Source organism: Crassostrea angulata, unplaced genomic scaffold (genome assembly GCF_025612915.1).
Source record: "Crassostrea angulata isolate pt1a10 unplaced genomic scaffold, ASM2561291v2 HiC_scaffold_147, whole genome shotgun sequence".
Classification (NCBI taxonomy): domain Eukaryota; kingdom Metazoa; phylum Mollusca; class Bivalvia; order Ostreida; family Ostreidae; genus Magallana; species Magallana angulata.
Genome location: NW_026441702.1, coordinates 28149 through 50651, shown reverse-complemented (window position 1 = coordinate 50651; position 22503 = coordinate 28149). Strand labels below are relative to the sequence as shown.

The 22503-nt window shown below is 34.1% G+C and overlaps 1 pseudogene; it reads left to right on the top strand.

The window, feature by feature from the left end:
- Positions 1–348: 348 nt before the first annotated feature.
- On the top strand, positions 349–6494 carry LOC128169529 (uncharacterized; annotated as a pseudogene).
- The last annotated feature ends 16009 nt before the right edge of the window (positions 6495–22503 follow it).

The window sequence follows — 22503 nt, the reverse complement described above, 5'->3', positions numbered from 1 at the left end:
CTGAAAGTTTTTTTGAATTTGTTTTTTTTTTTCTGTTATAGAGTTTTTCTTGAAGTTCTGCTTTAGATTAAATAAAACCCTCTACATTTTGGCAACCAAGTGTATCTACCAACAAGCAAATGCTTCACAGAATGAGCTTAAAAAGCTTGGTTAGAGAAAATAAATTCATGGTCTCTGAGAAATATGTGCAATATTTACTGTATCTTTTTCTGTACATCCATATTTGGGTGACGTAGGTCTTGAAGTTTTGTTGTTGGCTATACACTCAACAGTGCTTTCTTACATTATACAATAAGGAAAACTTTTGTATATTTTTGCATTAGTATTATTACAAATTTCCTTTTTTAATAGAAGAATCAAGATGCCAGGTCGTAAAAGAAAAAAGTTGAGTAGAAGTAATAATGGTCAAAGTGAATCAAAAGGTAAATAATTCCTAAAAAATTAGTTGTTGCTGCTTGCATGGCTTTCCTCAAGATTCAAATGTTAACAAAGTCTTTGGATTCAATGATTTCAATCAGCTAGAATTTAAAGTAATTGACCTTAAGATATGAATAAAATATGAATAAAATAACACAAATCATGCAGATTGACATATAGAGTGTGAAAATATTGTATGACTCTTTTCCATAAATTGTTAAAGTGTAAAATGAAAGCAAAGATAGATTATTGCAAAAATATCTATTATATTGTAGCAAACACTTGCATGAAATTTCAAAATTTGAAATAAATTTAGAGACATTGTTAGCTTGTCAGTTAGGACATGATTTTCTAAAGTGACTTTCTTTTTCATTTCAGGATCACCAAAATTGTTTATGGAAGGTAAATTTAAATATCAAATCATTTATAGCAAATCAATTTTAATGATAAGAAAGATATTTCAGAAAAATATATATACTTACATTTTAAATTTTTTTTTATCATAACCATAGGTTAACATGTATGGATACAAGATGTGATGTGGAAAAGGGTATACATGTATTATTTTGTTTATTGCATACTTGGTAATAGAAAGTGGTCATTTTTGACTACTAGTATATATGTGTATCATTTTTTTTAACAGGAGACCCTATATTTTGCCTAATGGATATGGGAGTATGGTGGCCTGGATTTGTGTTGGATGTTTGTGCAAATGGTGTTGTCTCTGTGGCATTTTGGAATGAAAATTCTATGTAAGTTTATTTATTTTATAACAGATTTGGAGAATGCTACCATCCTTTATTATGTAGATGCATATAACGAGAATGTATGTAAAAACATGGTCTAGAATCTTTGTCTGTAATATACTGTGGCACCTTCATTACTAACTTCCTGTAGACACTGCCTATCTAATACACTGTGCTACTTAAATTGTCATCAAATTATGGTTATTAGCCCTCCCTACTCTATTTCAGGAAATATTTTCAAAATGATAGGTTGACAGATGTTTAAAGATTATTAAATCAAAAATCGAATGTATTATTTTATATATATAGGGTTAGCAAAAAAGTTTGTAGACAGATGCAATAGAATTAATCCTATGAAGTCTGCATACAAAATTTATAAGGAACATAAAACAACAAAAATGTTAGAAATTTTAACTTGTAACACTGATAATTTTCCAGATTAATTAACTCTTCTGAGTTGAATATATTTCACAGTCAAGATTTATTTGGATTTTTTACAGAGTGAAAAGATCATTGTCAAAACTTGTAAAATTTGACAAGAATTCAAGCTTGATAATATCAAGTATAGGTAATATATTTAGAAGATTATATATTGTTAATGTTTATCAAGTTACAGTAAAACACACTTATAGCCAACATGCTTGATGCTTTTAATGAATTGACACTTGAAATTTAAAAGTTTCATTCCCCATGATTTCAAAAATATACATGTATTACAAATTTTACAGTTATATCAATTGAATTATGCTTAAGGACATATGCAAGTTACCTTACCTACTGGTAATTTTTCAAGATCAGATACTCATACACAAAAAATTGGCATGCATTACTAGGTTTTTTTGGGAAGATATCAAATCATGAATTTTTTTGCATTATTCAACATGTTCAAAGAAAAAATACAAAAATTTTGAAACAAAAATTCTATATTTTTTCCATCAAAATTTGTTCTAGAAGAGGTGTACAAATCCATATATAGACATTAAAAGTATTGCACACAGGTCCTTGATTTAGTGGAACTCTTCAACTATAGTGAAGAGCCCAATAAAGTTCAAACTATAATGTTGTGTATGACCTTAAAGTGAAGTAAACTCGTGCATTCCTAGCATTTTGTTATATAAGTATGTTTTACTGTGTATTTCTTTTATTCTAAGTGTTGCTTTGTTGGTACTAATAGATGTGGCATTTCTACTGAAAATAATGTTTACTCTAAAAATTAGCAAAGCCAAAGGATAAGATCAAATTTCTTCTGAATTTCTCAGAAAAAGGTAATGAAATCTGCACTGCACTGTACCGAACTTAAAAAAGGTTTTGTACTTTATGTTGGAGTATATAACCCTAATTACACATAAAGATCATGATAATTTTCAAACCTGCCACTGCAAAACCTTTCAAGACATAGGTAGTTTATAGCTTGAATTTCATGCTCAAAAAACATTGTATGTAACAGTCTGCCATTTTGAATTTTGGTGGGACTTTCCAAGATTCTTTTGTTTGTTTACACAGGTAAATCACATGATTTCTTACTGGAGTTTGATGTTATCATCTATTGTTAATCTGCAGATGACCACCTGTATTCTGATAATTTGTAAACAAGCAGTAATTTCAAGTCAAATCAACAATGAAATCATATGCATCAAAAGTCATCATTAAGGGTTGGGGTCTAGGCGTCAAAAGTCATCATTAAGGGATAAAGGAGGGAAAGGTCTGAGAGGAATAGAATTAAGAAACAGTAGAAATGCCACTTGTATTTAAGACTAAATCTAAATTTAATTTCTGATTCTGATAAGGCCAATTTTCTACAAAACTGATGCAGGAAGGAGGCGTTTTATTCGCAATAAAATATTGAGGGAGGTATTTTTTAAATTGTAATTTTCGAATTTTCTTTAAATTAAAGATAATTTATTTACGGATGTACTTTTCATGTCTGATCAAAAGGATTGCTTTATCCACTGTGTGTGAACATTGTAGGCAATGTCTTCGAATGTATTTTCAATTAAATTAGTAGGGCTGGGTATTGGCCAGAGATTTTATATTGCGATATATTTGAATATTTATAACTGTATTGCAATATTTATTGCAATATTTTCAGTGAAAATTACAATGGCATTTTCTTTTTATTAACTTTAATATACACGGAATGTTCATAACTTGTATAAATTCAACATTAATGCAGTGAATGTGTTCCTTAACAATGGAATAATCTTTAATTTCAGAAAAATTAGAAAAAAAGAAACGCCACAGCTTGATTAAAAAATACAAGGATGACCTATGCTTTGCAAGCTCAGCGGAGCTATCATCTGACACTTCCATCCCCTCAGGAGATTCAACCTCTTTAGTCAGTGAAGAAAGTATGACAGTCCAGTCCTCTGTTGCAAGCATGGATGCAACTGTGCCCTGTACAAGAACTGCAGAAGAAACTTCTGGAATGGTGTGCTCAGCAACTGTGTCAACAGAAAATTCCTCTAGATTTCGTGGTGCCACATTATCAGAGGAGATGTCGCCAACCATTTGGGCGACTCCAGAAATTGATTCAACTGAAAGAACAAGCAGTCCAGCTATTCCGGTTGAAAGTACGTCGTGTGAAATCACCTTTGGAAGCTCAGCGGAGCGATCATCTGACACTTTCATCCCCTCAGGAGATTCAACCTCTTTAGTCAGTGAAGAAAGTATGACAGTCCAGTCCTCTGTTGCAAGCATGAAAAAAATGGGGGTGATGTCTAAGGATGCAACTGTGCCGCATTCAAGTACTGTACAAAAGACTCCTGGAATGATAAGCTCAACAACTGTGTCAACAGAAACTTCCTCTAGCATTCTTGGTGCCACATTGTCAGAGGAGATGTCGCCAACCATTTGGACAACTCCAGAAATTGATTCAACTGAAACAAGAAGCAATTCAACTATTCCTTTTAAAAGTACGTCGTGTGAAATCACCTTTGGAAGCTCAGAGGAGCTATCATCTGACACTTTCATCCCCTCAGGAGATTCAACCTCTTTAGTCAGTGAAGAAAGTATGACAGTCCAGTCCTCTGTTGCAAGCATGGTTGCAACTGTGCCCTGTACAAGTACTGCAGAAGAAACTTCTGGAATGATGTGCTCAGCAACTGTGTCAATAGAAACTTCCTCTAGCATTCGTGGTGCCACATTGTCAAAAGAGATGTCTCCAACCATTTGGGCGACTCCAGAAATTGATTCAACTGAAAGAACAAGCAGTCCAGCTATTCCGGTTGAAAGTACGTCGTGTGAAATCACCTTTGGAAGCTCAGCGGAGCGATCATCTGACACTTTCATCCCCTCAGGAGATTCAACCTCTTTAGTCAGTGAAGAAAGTATGACAGTCCAGTCCTCTGTTGCAAGCATGAAAAAAATGGGGGTGATGTCTAAGGATGCAACTGTGCCGCATTCAAGTACTGTACAAAAGACTCCTGGAATGATAAGCTCAGCAACTGTGTCAACAGAAACTTCCTCTAGCATTCGTGGTGCCACATTGTCAGAGGAGATGTCGCCAACCATTTGGACAACTCCAGAAATTGATTCAACTGAAAGAACAAGCAGTCCAGCTATTCCTGTTGAAAGTACGTCGTGTGAAATCACCATTGGAAGCTCAGCGGAGCGATCATCTGACACTTTCATCCCCTCAGGAGCTTGTACAACTTTCACAATGTCTGAGTTGTCAGCTTATTTAACCTCTGTAGTCAGTGAAAACAGTCAAATTAATTCTGACACTCTTCATACACAACTGGTCATTGGTGAAATGCCACAGAAGTCTCTGTTACCTAAACCTTGCAAGGCCCTTAAAGTCAAACTGCCTGCATTTGATCAATGTTTTGATACCCACACACAGATTTACAGAAACACAATTAATACAGGGCTTTACTCACCCACTGAAAATCATGACAATCAGGCTCGGTCAGATGACAGCATCTTAAGTACAGAAATAAACCATTGTCAAAGTATTAACTGTCGACCACAGATTTTCAGTGCTACATTCGAAGCAGATTTGCCAGCATCTGATGATCAATCTGTAAATCCTATCAGGGAAACCTTGTACAGACAGTGTACATCTTTGAAACCCAAGGGTCAAAAACTGCTGCTGGCTGACATGAATTTTTCTGATGATGAGGAGGAATTTGGAGAAACAGACAGTGATAGAGAATCAGTGTATATTCCAGACTTTGACTGTGAAAGCGTTGATGACGACAGTGATGTGTCGGATGAATGGGAATTTCCAAAAATTACTCCTGCTCCTGACAAACATGCTCCAGACAAACATGCTCCAGACAAACATGCTCCTGACAAACATGCTCCTGAAGAACATCAAGTGTTCCATTCAAACGCAATATATTGCCGAACAAATGTATTTTGGATGAGACAAATACAAAGATTTATTCGAAGAAATATGAACAGAATTCAAGCAATTCAAAACATGGTAGACTTTATGATACGGTGCATTCTTGCATGTTTTGTTATAAATTGGTGACGAATATACAAACTCATCTTCAACATAAGCATAGAAATGAAAAGGAGGTGAAGGAGATCGTGGACTTAAAAGAACAGATAGACAAAGTAAAAGAAAATGATGAATATAGGTCAAACTTAAAGAAGCGTTTAAAGAACTTACAAACTCTGATTAGAAACAAAGGAAACAACAATCATAATCTAAGAGTTCTTGCAGCAGAAGAAGGGGAAATATTGCTGACCAGACGCAGAAAGTCGAATCAATTCAATGTCAAAGATTACGGACCATGTCCGAATTGTCAAGAAAGGATTGTCCTGGAAAACGTCACAAAACACATGGTCGCATGTCCTATCCAAGAGAATATTGATTCAAAGGGCGCGCCTATTATTCAGTCCAAAATTATGGCAGGTAAAATTTCTTCCTCAGCGTCAACCAAGTTAAAAACAGAAGTTTTCCCATCTATGATAAGAGACAAGACAACTGAAATAGCTCAAGGAGACCATCTTATCATAGTTTTAGGTAACATATGGCTTATGAAAAATGCTGGAAACAAACTTAGAAGAAAAAACTTTACAAGTTTCAGAATGAGATTGGCGGCAAAGCTGCTTTCCCTTCTTAGAGAAGATTCGCAAATCCCCACTGCTTCCATGCACTATTTTATAGCCCCAAAACAGTTTGATAGAGTTGTGTCTTGTGCAGTAAAAGCTTGTGAAGAAGATGAAGATGCTGACTTGAAAAATCCCAGCACTGCCATTAAGCTTGGCTACGATTTAAGTAGATTAGCAAATGCAAAATTAGGAATCGGAATCAAGGAGGGTAATGACAAAGCAAAAACAGAGGCCAGTGAATTTTTACATTTGCTAAGAATGGAATGACCTCTGCGTTGCAAAATACGATGACAACGAGTATTACAGCTCTAAGATTCTGTTCATAACTGGTAAGAATTATAAAATTTTACAAACTCAATAGTTGAATATTTTAAAAATTAAGACAAAAACTATATTTATGCTATATTTAATTTGTCACATTACTTCTCCTTCAGAGGAATTTGCATTACATAATAAACTGGCATGTTAAGCATAATTCATAATTATTTTACAGATGATAAAGAGAAGGCTATGGGGGAGAAGGTCTTTTTGGAGATTCAGAAAGTTGTGAATACAGGACAAGTAGTTGTACAGTTATTAAAATGTATTTAGTTGTTAAAAACTATCCACAGGGCGAAAAACAATCTTTAAGCAAGTCCTTAAAGGTGCCTTAAAGGTGGCGTAAAGGTGATACAATCTTTAAGCCACCTTTAAGTCACCTTTAAGCTGAGCTTATAGGTCCTTAATGTCCAAACTTCTTTAAGTCACCTTTAAGCCATCTTTAAGCTACCTTTAAGCATCTTTAAGTGGCATTTACGCTCCCTTTAAGTTGTCTGTCTTTAAACTCTCTTTAAGTCAGGTTTGATCAAACTGAACAATAAAAACATGTATTAAATGCAAAAGCTCTTTTATAGGGAGGGGAGGGGTGATCCGAGTGATAATATAATTTCCAAGGAAGGGGGGGATGTTCCAGGCGGTTTTTTTTTCGTGCCATTAAACACATATCGCAATCATCAACACCGCTCCGATGGACACAGATTGCTGTTATAAAATTCTTTATAATTTTTTTTTCAAAATTATTCAAAATTATTGTAGGGGTGAGCGCAGTCTCTGTATCTAAATTTGTGTATTAAATTATATTTAATTATGTTTGTTTCCTATTATAAATTAATCGGTGAAATCTCTCTCTCTCTCTCTCTCTCTTAGTTCATCCGGTTCTTAAACAAAAAAAAAAGATAATGAACCAAAACTGCATGATTTTATTTAATAATCAGTTGAAGGTATGTATTTTTTTCAATTTTAATTATTTCTAGGTCTAATTCTAGATCTGCTAGATACATGTCAAAGATGAAAATACTCTCAACTGCCTTTGTTGTATCGGGCAGGATATTACTGCTTTGTTTGTCTAGACATAGTTTTGTTCGTTTGTGTATATCTACTTAGAGTCTATTGTTTGTCCAACTTAAGAAAACCCCCGAAACTAACACAGAATACACAAGATATACACAACAGTTGTGTCTTGTGCCCAGATGCATGTTTGTGTATATCTAATTAGAGTCTATTGTTTGTCCAACTTAAGAAAACCCCTGGAACTAACACAGAATATACAAGATATACACAACAGGTGTGTCGTGTGCCCAGGTGCAAGTCAGTGTTTCTAACGGCGTTAAATCTTAGTATGTACGTGTATATGATAATTCTAGTGAATAAAAGTTTATTTACATTTGTAATTCATTTTCAAAGAATTATTTCCCACCTCTATGTTTTAAAATGTTACGTCTACAAATTAAAGATACATGTATGTAAGAGTAAAATCTAGAGGCTAGTTAATTCCTGTACCGGTGATCATAAATAGGGGTTAATTGTTTTAATATATGTATAAGAGTAAATATGTCACATACCCGGCCTGGTACATCATACAATTGTATGTACAAGTATATGTATACATCATTTGCAATTGCAACATGCGGTAAATACGTCACCCATTATTGGTAATATTGTTTGTTATAGAATTGATAGTCTAAAAATCATGTATACAAGTAAATGTTTAAACATACTGGAACGGCGCCGTGATCATGAAAACCGGGAAAATTGCGTAGAACTAATACCCTAATAGTTTCAATGCATTTAATAAAAGAAATGATTTCATCTTCTTCCTTGCATTTCATTTAGCTGTGAATTAGATGAACGTTTATCTACTCGGTTTAAATTTATTTACTAAATAAGCCTAACGGTTTCCATTATGGTATAATATATTTTTTTTTCACTGAAGACCATGTTCCGTATTTCATTCTAAATATATTCATGCATGTAATTTATAAATTAGATATGATGGATTGTTACAATTTGAATGGAAGTCAAAATCTTTACAAGTAAAAAATACACATTGAATACATTGATTTATCCACTGATATATAGAATATTAAAAAACCTCCCTAAATATGTAAGTAGCCGTGGCGATTTATTTGTATTGTATTTAGTTGTTAAAAACTATCCACAGGGCGAAAAACAATCTTTAAGCAAGTCCTTAAAGGTGGCGTAAAGGTGATACAATCTTTAAGCCACCTTTAAGTCACCTTTAAGCTGAGCTTATAGGTCCTTTATGTCCAAACTTCTTTAAGTCACCTTTAAGCCATCTTTAAGCTACCTTTAAGCATCTTTAAGTGGCATTTACGCTCCCTTTAAGTTGTCCTTAAACTCTCTTTAAGTTCCCTTTAAGTCAGGTTTGATCAAAGGTGGCTTAAAGATAGTCTTTAAGCTGCCTTAAAGCCATCTTTACGCTTTATTTAAGCCATCTTTAAGCAACACATATAGCTTAAAGGTGGCTTAAAGATTGTCTTTAAGCAACCTTTAAGCAGCTTTAAGCTATCTTTAAGGAGAACTTAAAGATGGTCATTCATCCTGTGATCATTTTTGTTAACATGACCATTTTTTTTAATGACAAAAAAATAATTCAACCACTCAAAAAAACTGTGGCAGTAAAGCAGAAGGCCCAATATTTCATCAGGACAGATAAAAAAAATCGGGGAGGGGGGGGGGGAGGTGGAACAGGGGAACAGTCTCAAGAGAAAAAGAAGAAACACAAGAAAAAAATAGAAACGAAGACTGATCATGAGGATAATAATGAAATGAAGAAAAATAAAAAAAAAAAATAATTAATACAAATTTGGATAATGGTTTATAGCTACAACAGAAAATCATGAACTATTATTTGAAATTGTGCTGTACCAAATCATTGTAAAACCATGCTTTTTGAATGAGCTGTTATAAGCTTTAACAGAACATACAAAATTCATGAATTTAATACCTGTTTTAAGAATTAATGGATCATACAAGAATCATGATCCATCAACTCATTTGCATGTGAAATTTTCCTATACCGAAATCATCTCAAAACCATGATTTACACACAGGTTATTGCTATGATCCCGTAGGCTAATTTTTCTGTTTGGGTATATACGAGTAGTCCTATGTTGTCCATCATCTTGGCCCAAATTATTCTCATCATGCAACCTTAGAAATTAGTATGCATCTGTGATATACTTAACAAAATTATCGGCTAATCCGAGGCTTTTGCGCTTTCGTACGTAGAACTGAATAATCGATGACGCATATTGCTTCCCCCCCCCCCCCCCCAATAAAACGCCATCTGGCGTTTACTTGTGCCTCAGCTTGTTACGGGCCGCCGGAAGGCGGTCCGTTATTTGATACACATTTAAATATTGTTACTGCGTTTCTGCGGGATAGTTCTTTTTTAATAGAATTAATACTATGGTTATTTTTATAAATTAAAAGTAAATTTGCATGTAGAAATATGTTTTATGCCTTTTAGAAAATATCACATATTTTTTCTTTTACTCGTAAATGAAAAGTATAGGTCATACTTAGTAAATTGTCGTTTTTGGCGCGTTTTTATCGAGACTATAATTTATTCGGAAATTTCCGGAGTTCTTCATTCTTTTCAAAACAATGCATCAGGATCGGTATGCGGGACATACTAAAGACCTAAAATATTAAAGACCTGAATGTCATTAAATTGTATATAAATGATATATTTGAATTTCTATGTGCCGTGTCAAATAAAATGACTTTGCGTGTGTATTTATTATATTTTTATGTAAAATGTGGTAGAAAATTTCATGAAATGACATTATATCAATTATTTACGCAAGAATATGACAGAAATGAAAATTTGAACTAATAAATTCTTATCTTATTATGAGGTCCCTTGAAATCATGCTAATGCATTAAGATTTCATTCAATACAATGCAACCAAAAAAAAAACCCAAAATGGTTTGAAATACATAATCTCCAAGAGAAAAATGATGAGTTGAACTTTGTATTAGAGTAATGTACAAATCAATGTGTTCTCCATTACTTTATACTATGGCAATGATCAAACAATTTCCGTTAGAAATGCTTACAGTAACGAAATCGATTCTTTAAGATAATAGTAAAATGTTTAACTTCAAAACAAGTTGCTGAACGTATATTAAAATTTACCGTAAAAATTAGTACAACCAACTCTTATTTTCTTCTTTGTGGTGTGTTTTTATGTAAACAACCAATGATTCATACAACAATTATATTTTTTGCGGCCCATTTGACGCTTGCGTCAATATGATTTCTTGTTTCATGTTGATGTATGTTCGTTTTTCTTTTTGTATTTGTATTTAAATATCTTAAGTCGGTTTTTATACTTTTTTTGCAAAGAAGACTGTTGGTTTTGCACATATGGTCATTGATAACATTATTTTAATTTGCTGAATTTGAAATTGTCCTTGAAATTCGCAGAAACGATTGAACACAATATCCGCCGAATCCATCGACCATAATTGTATCGTGATTACAACGACATTTAAGAGTTAATGGCGATGTCAGACAGAAAAATTTAACACTTTAAAACAATTTTTTATGAAAATCTGTACATTTCCTGAAAGAATTCTCTCGATACTTTTTAGACGGTGGCTATAAATAGCCACGGTCTATTGCTACGGTCCTGACCGGAAGAGCATTTCTCACGGGGACCCTAGCGGATAACGAACGATAACTCTGTTAGGTACATGTATGCAGTGTTTTATCTGCGTGTCGATTTCAGTATGAGAACTAATTTTTATCTTATCAGATATTTTAAGCATTATAGCTGCTAATTATTTTGTACATACATTTAAATAATGTATGAAATTGTGTTTTCCGTTACTTACCCTGTCTGTTTACGCGGTATTAATAATTTAAGCACCAGCAACTCTGTATCAGGACTGCATAAACTACATCACTGCGATAATTGGTCACAAATGGTCACAATAATTGCTTCTTGTTTATTTTTATGATATAAATATTTGTCAGAAACACACTATTTAAACTGCCATTTCATATTTCAGCAATTATGCTTCATCGACAAATTCATCCATTTTCAACGCATTAGTTTTAGTTGAGCAGTATAATTTTGTTGTTGTAGCTTATTCAAAGAATTCACAACAGATACTGACAATGAATATTACATAAATTACATTTTATTGAACTTCAACCGATCAATGGCTCAGTTTCTTCTACAAGTCTGCATGTTTTTTCAAACACACAAAAAACTTTAAATTTACGATACAAAAATATGTTAATTTTCGACTGACCTGTGATTTACAATGTACCTTATTTTTTACCTCACTCAGTCTGTAGAAACATTAATTTTATTACAGGCACCTCGATATTCATTAGACAATATTAAAGTACCGCCGATGTTGACGCTTTACTTGCTGCTGACTTTCTCTCAAACACGCTAATCGACGTCGGATTGTAAAATTCACGTGCAAATCGAGTCGCCATTTTAAATGTATATAAACTACATTTTACGATGTTTCAAATATTTTCAGTTCAGATTTTTTTTTTACATATGCGTCTTATGGATTTCACGGCGTGTCAGCTCGTGTATCTCTAATTTGCAGCACACGCTAGCTTTTTTGTGAGAAAAAACATGCGATATTCCATATACATTTATGGTACATTGTGAACGGTAATGTAAGATATAATAATTTTGTTAACTAAACAGTTTCTGTCGATCTTTTTTTTTACAATGAACTGAATAACGCAATTCGATGAGCGAAGTACAAATAGTGGCTTTAATTCATATGCGCCCGTCCCTGCTAAATGTATTAGAGAATCTTTTCTTTGGTTTGGGGGCATTTTTTCATTAACAGATAAAATTATTTACATTTGTACGTAAACATCGCCCCGTTTGTTCTCAAATAAATTTTATAACTCGCGAGTACAGCTCTATTATGAACTTTCTTCGACATTTGTTTTCAAGTGTTAGCATCATTTTGTCAACATGCATTTACAAATAGGTGGGCCTATATAAATGCGCCAGTTTGTTGAGACTCGCAATTGAAATACACACCGGTTAGAAAGTGTCATCACTGAACGCAATGCTACATCAGCCGTAGCGTATGTACATCCATGCTATATTTGCGATAAACAATGAAACATGAAGGCAAAAAAATGTGCTTCATAGATGACTGTAGAATTCTGCTGAGCTACAGAACTATAGCTTCCCGAAAATATTGCCGGGATTTGCGAACCCTAGATCTATTGTCTATAGTACATGCAAAGAATAAAATTAAAGAGAATGGGTGAATAAGGCGTGTAAAATACCTATATGAGGAATGATTAGATACGGCAAAATTAAAATATCATTAAATCTGATACTTTAAAAAAAAAAAATAATTAAAAACAATGAATATTTAAGGTAACATCGGGTTGTGATCTTTAAATATTTTAAATACTTGCAATATATTGATTTAAACTGGCGTATGAGTGTCAAAACCTCCTAATAGTGTAATTTCTATAACTTTAATGCATTTTCTTTCACAAAGTGGGTCTGAGCTCAATATTTTTTTTACAGTCTAAATGTGGTTTAATGGATTTTAAACCGATTTTACTTAACTAAAATGTGGAGAGATGACCCACTACAGTTCAAAAATGTCATTTTGTAGCTCAACAATTGAACGTTTTAGAAATATAATACGAGTCCGTAAATTCGTGGTCATAGTCTCATATAGCATTTCAACAACACACTTTGTTGTGAATGAAATGGCTCAGTGGTTAGAGCACCAGCCATAAGGAAACTTTTTAGAACTTGGGTTTTTAGGTTGTGGGTTCGATACCACCAAAACTTGAAGATTTATTATTTTTTTCTTATCTTTTTGAAATATTTCAAACTGAATATAGTTAGAAATTACCATTTGGTAAACTTGTATAATACCATATCAAATATATTTCATCGAAAAAATGCTAAATTTGAAATTGTATTTTACGACTAAACCAAATGGGCAGTTGCACCATCTTATTTCCCCATCTTCTTTATATACACAGCTGTACGGTCAGAAAAACGTGCGTTTAACTTGAATTTTGTTTGTTTGGTGTTTTTAAAAACTTATTTTGTATAATTAATCAATATTTGTTGTAAGTTTACTATAAAAGTTAAATGTAGCAAGTAATTTATGTGTGTTAAAGTGTACTGAGAAGCGATAAAATATAGCATGTGACTTTCCCGAATTCATTCAAATGATTTGAATAAATCTATTGCTAAATACAATAGAACAAATGTTTAAAACGTTGATTAATGAAACTGCCGCGACTGAATGTTGTATGCTATTTTTTAAAATTTTCATTCACTTTCGCTGTGAGCAAATGGAAATAATCCACTAAAATCGAAGATAAAATATTGATTTACTCTTCTGTTTCATGATGACGTGCATTCCTAAAGCAATAGCAATTTTATCAAACAGGTTCTTGTAAACCCATTCCGTTTTCTTTACACCTAAATGTATTAACTGACTATGAGGAAAAAATCAAATGTGATGGTCCACAAGACTGCAACTTTTTCCCCGTGAAGAAATTGAGGGAAAATGCTGTCGAGAGGGACAATTAACATGCTATACGTATGCCCAAATAGTTAGTAAAAATAAGTATTTTATCATGCCAAAGCTTTATTTGTTCTCGTTACTTGAGAAATCTACAGTATATTTAAAGCACAATATTCCAATCCACACTTTTCAAAAGTTGTTCCCCTTTGCGGGGTCAACCCAAAGGTCAAAAGAGAAAAAACCAAAATTCCCCTTCTTTAAAAATCAAATATTTGGGCGAACTGTGATGAAATCTCTTTGGATTTGATTTAATATTCATTCAATATGTGGTGGCAACCCACATATTTATTGAGTCATTCAAACGGGGTTTTAATGTCAACTGATATAGATACAAACATATTGATACAAAATATAGATACAAACTTCTATACGTCAAAGACTACTGTGATAAATCTCTGGGTTTTCCCCAAAAGATGACGACCAAGAGACACAGCATTTGTAAAGTGTAGATTGAGATCACAGCTACGATTTCCACAGAATTATCCATGTAGGAAACTCACGACCAGTTGTGCGAGTAAGCGTTAAGTATTAGTGCATGTATGCGATACTGACCGCGGTTTTCGACAAAAATAATTATCATACATCACTCATTGTTACGTGTAATATGCCACTTTCAAATGACGCCACCGTCTAACAGTACTTTCAGTACTTTGATTATATCCTCGTGTTAGTTACGTCACAATTAGCGGTCAATCTTAATATTGGATCGCGAATCCCAAAAAACACCAAACTTAACGATTAAGGTCAGGAGCGGGTTTAGAATGTCGCGCCTTCTGCGCAGTGCGTTGACTAAAATTATTGTAGATTCATTGTAGACTTAGGAGTTTTAGCAAAACAATTACACAGGTGTAGCTCTTGTAGCGAACCCCTGCGTTTGACCAATTCATTGGGTGTTAAGCCAGCAGGTGTGACAGGAATCGTGTATGTCCAATGTCCAGATTGTGGATTTATAAGCAAGGTTTACCTTGGAAAGACACATCACACTAGAAAAAATATCAGAGGCCGAGGAGCTTTTGATATATATATATACAAAGGTTGCTACAGGTATACTTTTTGTCTTAATTTATGATAATCTAATTTTTAGTTCATTCTAAGTTCTGTTTCCATCATCTTTTGTTTATTTTCTTAATAATTCATTAATCATATCAGTGATCGATAAAAGGCATTTCCATTTATTAGTTGGATTTATATGTATAAAAAGAAAACTCTTTCATGAATCTCATTACCTATTCAATATTTTTCAGAACACCTTACACCGGTACCATTTTTCAAAAATATCAAATGGGTACATTCATGTCTTGGCAATGCAAAATACTCTTGGACATTTTGATTGTATTTTTGTATTTCAACAAGATGTGATTAAGTCTGCATTATTTATCATTCTAATTAAAAGTGAATGAAACTATATAATTGCTAATATTAAAATCAATTAATTTTTCAATCCTAAAGAGCCTAAATCTTTCTTCACATCTGTCTTTACCAAAATCTCAATTTTTTAAACTTCTAAAATCTTGTAAATTAGAATGAAGACTGTGCTGTAACCACTTTTACATATTAATCAAATTTTTATACTAACATATACAATGAATAAGAAAGTTATCAAAATAAAAATACGTAAAAACGATGGGTAATTCCTTCCTGTATAGTGTATACTTTAAAGGAATGGTTCATGCTGGAATTGGAGAAACACAAATTTAAAATATCTTTTCTGCCATGAACGTACATTGTATAAATCACAAAACTCTGAAGAGAAGGGAAAATTAAATCGGAAAAGTTACTGAGGATGTAGTGTCCGTATCGGAGGAAAGGTTTTTGCAGGAGGAGGTTTCAAAGCCATCGTCAATTGATACTGGTAAAATATATGAGAAACTAGTTGATCTGATATAAAAGTTTTATGTACCCGGTATTACTTCCAGAATGACATTAAAAAATGTTTAATGGTGAAGTATGACGTTAATAATTTTTGTAGGTTTTGTAAATATGTAACGTATGCAAAATATATTAGTTCTTCTTATTTACTTATGAAATAACAGAAGTTTTTTTGTACATGACTTTAAATGAACACAAGTCGTATGTGTACTGTTTAATATTGATCATTTTGCAGAACAATCTAGTTTTAGAGTGTCCACTGATACATGTTGGCAGAAAAAGGGTTCAGGAAAAGCACCTAAAAGCTTATCAGGTTAATTTAAAATATGCTTAAAAACAAATAAAATCTTAACTTTAAATATTGTAGTACCTCCAAAAATATTTTAGTGGAAAACAAAATATGACAAATTTAGTCCGAATTTCCTCTGATTTGCTAAAAGTCAAACTTTGTCAGAGCTTAATTCCATAATTTAGTAAATAAAAGTAATAATTCATTCCATAAATACTTTTTGTATTTAAAACAAGTTTTACTCATGAAATTGAACTTTTTAACAATCCGCATTTGAGAACTCAAACTCTGAGTAAACAACATCCTTATATAGAAAATTTACGATTCACTGAAATACAAACCGAACTACAAAGAAAAGGACTTAATTTAATGGGTGTGGATGGTTCACTACTAGACATAGATGGAGTGGCTAAAATGTCTTTAATTATTGGCGGAAATAGTGTTGTACAAGATTTTTATGTAAAACGCTCAATGTCCGGAAATGTTATCCTTGGACGTGATTGGTTAGGTTGAATTTTGGCTTAAAATCATTAAGAATTAAAAATGCGTATGTGCCCCTGTAGGAGGTTACGCACATCTCATCCGTAGAAAAGGGTACGAATTGCAGACTGGCCTCACTGAAAATTAATGATACTATCGTACCACTGGATGTTGATTTGTGCATATCTTCCCCGCTACGAACCACGGGTAAAGTTAAAATAAAACCCCAGACAGCAGTACAAGTACCGGTAGAGGTTGGTTGTAATTATCGCTCCCGCGAATTTGAAATTTCGGTCTTGATCGCGGATTTTTGTCATTAAATCCAGGATTACTGGTATGTAAAGCGGAAGCCCCAAGGAACAAAAGAAATCGTTCTATGGTGATCGTTGTTAACACCACAGGTAAGTGTATGGTTTTAAGACGAGGTGCCGTTGTGGCCCGGGGCGAGTAGATTACAGATCAACGTGTTGAAGACCCGCGCAACTCGGATCCGTATCCGATACCGGAAATAAACGCTTTACAGACTCGATTTTAAGGCACCTGACGAATTTCAGCTTTTGGTCAGACGCTGACTTAGGACGGACCCATACCGTCAAGATGTCTATAGACACTGGTGACCATAACCGAATCCGGAAGCGACCATACCGCGCTCCTTTGAATAAACGAAGAATAATTTCCCAGGCAGTTGATGAGATGCTGGCAGCGAAGGTCATAGAACGATCAGTATCCCCATGGTCCTTCCCGATGGTAATTGTAAAGAAAGCAGATGGGAGCAACCGACCCTGTGTAGATTACAGTTCCTAAAACAACATCACCAGGAAGAGGGGATATCCCTTGCCAATGATAGATGATATCCTCGCACAATTAGGCCAGGCTAAGTACTTTTCTACGCTGGACTCAAAAAGTGGCTACCGGCAAGTGGCCATGGACGAGGAATCAAAATAAAAAACGGCATTTGCCTGTCATCGTGGACTTCTCCAATTTAATGTCATGCCGTTTGGATTATGCAATGCTCCAGCAATTTTTCAAAATTTAATGGCAGTGGTTCTACAGGGATTAGAAGACTTTACAACAGCTTATCTTGATGACGTGATCATCTTGTCGACAGACGCTGTGCAACATCAACATCTTCCAACAGGTATTTTATAGGTTACGACACAACAGGTTTAAATTGAAGTTAAAGAAATGCTCCTTTTATCAAAATCGAACCAATTATCTAGGCTTTATCATCAACGGTCAAGGTATTCAGCCCGACCCAGGGAAAGTTAAAGTTATCAAAGGTTTGCCCCAGCCTCGATGTGTCCGCGATGTACGGTCGTTTATTGGCATGACTGGATACTATCGATGTTTTGTTCCCCAGCACTCACAGGTTGCAGAACCACTGACGGCTTTTACATGAAAATATGCCAGGTTAAAGTGGACAGAAGAGTGTACCGCTGCATTTGAGAAACTGAAGAAATACTTGAGTACAGTGCCGCTCCTTGCGTATCCAGACCCAAACAAAGGTTGCATACTGTATACGGATGCGAGAAAAAATGCTATTGGGGCATGCCTGACTCAACCTTGTGCTGATCCCCCTGATAACCCCAACGTAAGGAATGAGAAACCTCTCTTCTTCCTGTCCCACAAACTCAGTGACACACAGACACGATGGTCTGTTGTTGAATAAAAGGCTTACGCTATCTACTATGCACTGCAAAAACTGAACGCGTACTTGCATGGAGCACCTTTTATCATCCGCACAGATCACAAACCACTGAAGTATGTCTTGGAATCCCTCATGCAAAACAAGAAAATCCAGCTGTGGGCAATGTGTATGGCTGTGTATGACTGTACCGTAGAGTATGTTGCAGGTACAGAGAACTCTTGTGCTGACCTCCTCTCTCGGATAGATCACTCACTGCTGACTGATGACTATGATATTTGCACGGAGACTGGACCGGATGTAAGCGACAAGATGTACAAAATCGGAGTCCTTGATTCTTCTAATCTTCGTCCTAAGGATCATGGACTTCACAATCGAAGACGAAGGGCCAGAAGCTCTCAATGACAAGTTCCGAGACGAAAGGACGGACTCCTCCGATGAGGATGACATACCACTGGCCGAACTACAGAGACAAATAAGACATAGGGAAGAACGTTAAGCTGATAAGCCAAACGAACTTTGTGATCAGTTGAAACCTGACCCCGACGACATTGAGACCGATGAGACTATGCATGGTGACGTACGGTCAAATTTGGACGAGGACATGTCAATTGAGGAGGTCAAGAGGCCCAAATCAAGGTGCAGTAAGGCTAAGGGTCTTTTGAAAGCACTATCAGTTTTGGTAAACTCGTATATACCCTCTCCCCGTGGATTTTAAAATCCGGACGATATTTACGTCTTTAGGTCATAATAACTGACTAAGCGTGGGAATAGCTAGATACATGATTGAAGCATTATTAGTAAAGTATATTTGTTCTCAAATCAAGTTGGAACTTTGACAAGAAATAAGCAACGCATTTCTCATGTTATTCAGAAAAGCATAACTGTTCTTAAACAAAATCGGGGACTAATTTCGGAAAATCGACAATCAATCAACCATTTGATACTGGATTTTAGCGTACTTGCCTCTAAGTTAGACAATATTACTGAATTGCGACATATGGGTTTTCTATAAATATTTTGAATGAACAACTGTTGTTGAAAACGACCATTGTTCGCATCCCTCTTTTAGACGCACATTCTACGTTTGAAGTATACCAAGTTTACAATTCACCTGTTCCAATAGTTACCACTTCTTCCGTGTCCCCTGCGGAACAACCGCTCTCTCCTAACTCCAATGATAAGAATTGTCTTGCAAGATACGCGCTTGAGAATGAAATGCTAGCAATAAGTGCACCAATGTTGTCAAAGATTTTTTGACTATTATAGACTATTGACTATTATTGACTATTGACTATTATTGACTATTGACTATTATTGACTCTTTATCCCGTGCATTTGAGTAAAACCTGCTTAGTGACCCTCTTTATGGAAAAGGCGAATGCCATACAAACGTTTTGTGAAAAAGCAGTTTATGTGAGTAATTTGCTGCTGGTGCAGTATATTAGCGATGGTCAGTTGGCTTTGTCGACAGTCCAAGAGTTTAAATTTTCTCAAGTATTATTATATTTTTTAAGCTTTTGCTATTGGTTTAAAAATTGTGCATCTTTTTACAAAAACTTCTATCTTTACCTTCTAATATTAACGTAAGAACCGAAAGATATAGACATATATTTTATATATCCATCTATCATTTTTAGAACCTAAAGCTTTTTGTATCGGAGAATGCCGAGCCACTGATGCCGAGCCACGGTGTATATCGCCAAAGGTTTCTCCAAGCGGTAAAACTACAAAGTTTTACGCACCTAGCATATTGGACGGAAAAACTAGTACAGTAAGTACGTTTATACTTGAGCAAAGCAAAAAAGCTTAGAAAAGAAACTCCATTAAAAATCATTAAGGGGCAAGTCTCCGAAAAATTTGGAGTGGAGATAAAAAACGACACCCTAGTAAGATTAACTAAAAAAACTATCTATCTATCTATCTATCTAAAACATACTTGTATAACATTAGAATTATATATATTATGTAAGTATTTGTTGCAAAAATATTATTTTCTACATGACTTTTGTGTTTATAATTTTGTTATCAATTCTTTATTAAAATACTTTAAAATAATACACTGTTGCTATAATTGTTTAATATATCCCCCAATCAGTTAAGCTCTAAACACATTTATTTCTTGCCTACTGACATTTTGTTTTTAATTTCCAAAAATTATAGCTCATGCAAACATCATGGGATCATTCTGAAGAGGAGGAATTCCTTTTAACAAACTTCAATAGACCGAACGTCCTGAGTTTGTTAGAGGCAGCGTCTTTGCCCTTTAATGCCGGACTATCCGTAGGGTCCGTTTTTGTGGATTATGTAAGTTTATCTTTTTCTGTTTGACCGCTAATAAGAAATTCTTAAAGCTTATATTTAAAAGCCGCTGCAAAATGGTGCATATATATATATATATATATATATATATATATATATATATATATATATATATATATATATATATATATATATATATATATACACACACGTAAATAAAATGTATCATTACTCAAAAAATATGACAACAAAAAGAAAAAATAAATAGATTTATTCCACCACTTTCAGACACTGCTACATGTAAGTCAGAATCAGACTCATATGAAGGAGATTCATCAGAAGGAGATTCAGAAGTTTTGGATGAAGACATCATGCTCACTTCCATTATGGAGGAGGTCGAGGAGGAGGGCCTGGCACTGCTTCAGCCAGGGAAGCCATAGGAGAGGAGGAGGAGGAGGAGGAGGAGGATGTGGGCATCAGTGTAGTGGACTGAAGTGAAAAAAAAACTAAAAAAACATTAACACTATTTTAAAATTTGTGAGAAAGTTTACACAGTATTTAGTATTTTATTTTTTAATATTAAAGTCATAATTATTATCATCCAATATATTTTTTTTTTATGTTCAAGCTTGAGAAGTAAAATGTATTAAAATCAAATTATATGATTATCATTGATGTCAAATCATTAAAACAAAATTAAGTGAGAAAAAAAAGTTGAATTGTAAATAATTTTATTTGGCATTATCCTGTTATTAACATCGCGATGCTGATAATTGTTGACGTTGTTGACGTTATTAACGTCAATTGTAGGCCCAATTGTAATACTTTTATAATACTTATCTTTGTTTTTTTTATGTTTAACCATTATTTAATGACACTATCTTATTCTCTATATGCGTCAACATTTACACAGTCGTAATAATTTTCACCCTTTCTGATAATGTTTAAATATTGTGAATGAGATTAAAATATGCATTTTATTAGGCTACAATGTGTTAACACATTAATTTTTAATTGTTGCATATATTAATTGGAAAATATACTGGTCCTCTGTTTCTATCGCTCGCACCAGGCAATTTGGAAAGGAACCAGCGTAACGGGCATTTGAGTATGTGGTAAACGAAAATGTGGTAATTGCATTTTGATTGGTCCAGTCTTTCGACGTGTAACGGTGTACAAGGAAAGGACGCGATTCATAACGGGCCGATGCAACTGAATGTCTTCCGTTTTTTTCCAAAGGTAAATCTATTCTAAATGATATGAAAGCTTAGTACACAAGATTTATGGATAACATATATGTCCGTATTTTGTATATTAACATTATATTTCAGGTGTATTTTCTTTCTTACATTTCTTTCATTAAATGTTAAGACATTACGCCATTTTACACGGTAGGCTTATATGCTTCATCAGTGTTTAGCTGTGACGACAATTTATGTAAATTTCTATTATAAAATTTATAGACCTTATACGTTCATAACATTCTCTTTTAATACAAATAACAAACACTTTCATAGGTTTTCAATGTAATTTTAATCATTGGAAGTCGTCGTAGTCGGATGACCATACGGACGCCGACTTGGAGTATGGGTTGGAAAGCCGCTTTTTCCGTGGGCCTTCCTTCTTCTTCTCCTTGAACAAGGGAGGATGGCATACTTTGTCGGTTCTAATCTTGGATAAGCCTGTATTTAAAATTGAGGTGTATATTTTATTATTACATGATATGTATCTGCATGTAAGAGTTTATGTGATGATAATAAGTTACACTCCATTATTAAATTATACATGTGGCAACAATGTCCTCTTTTCTCTTTCCTGACAGATGATGAAGA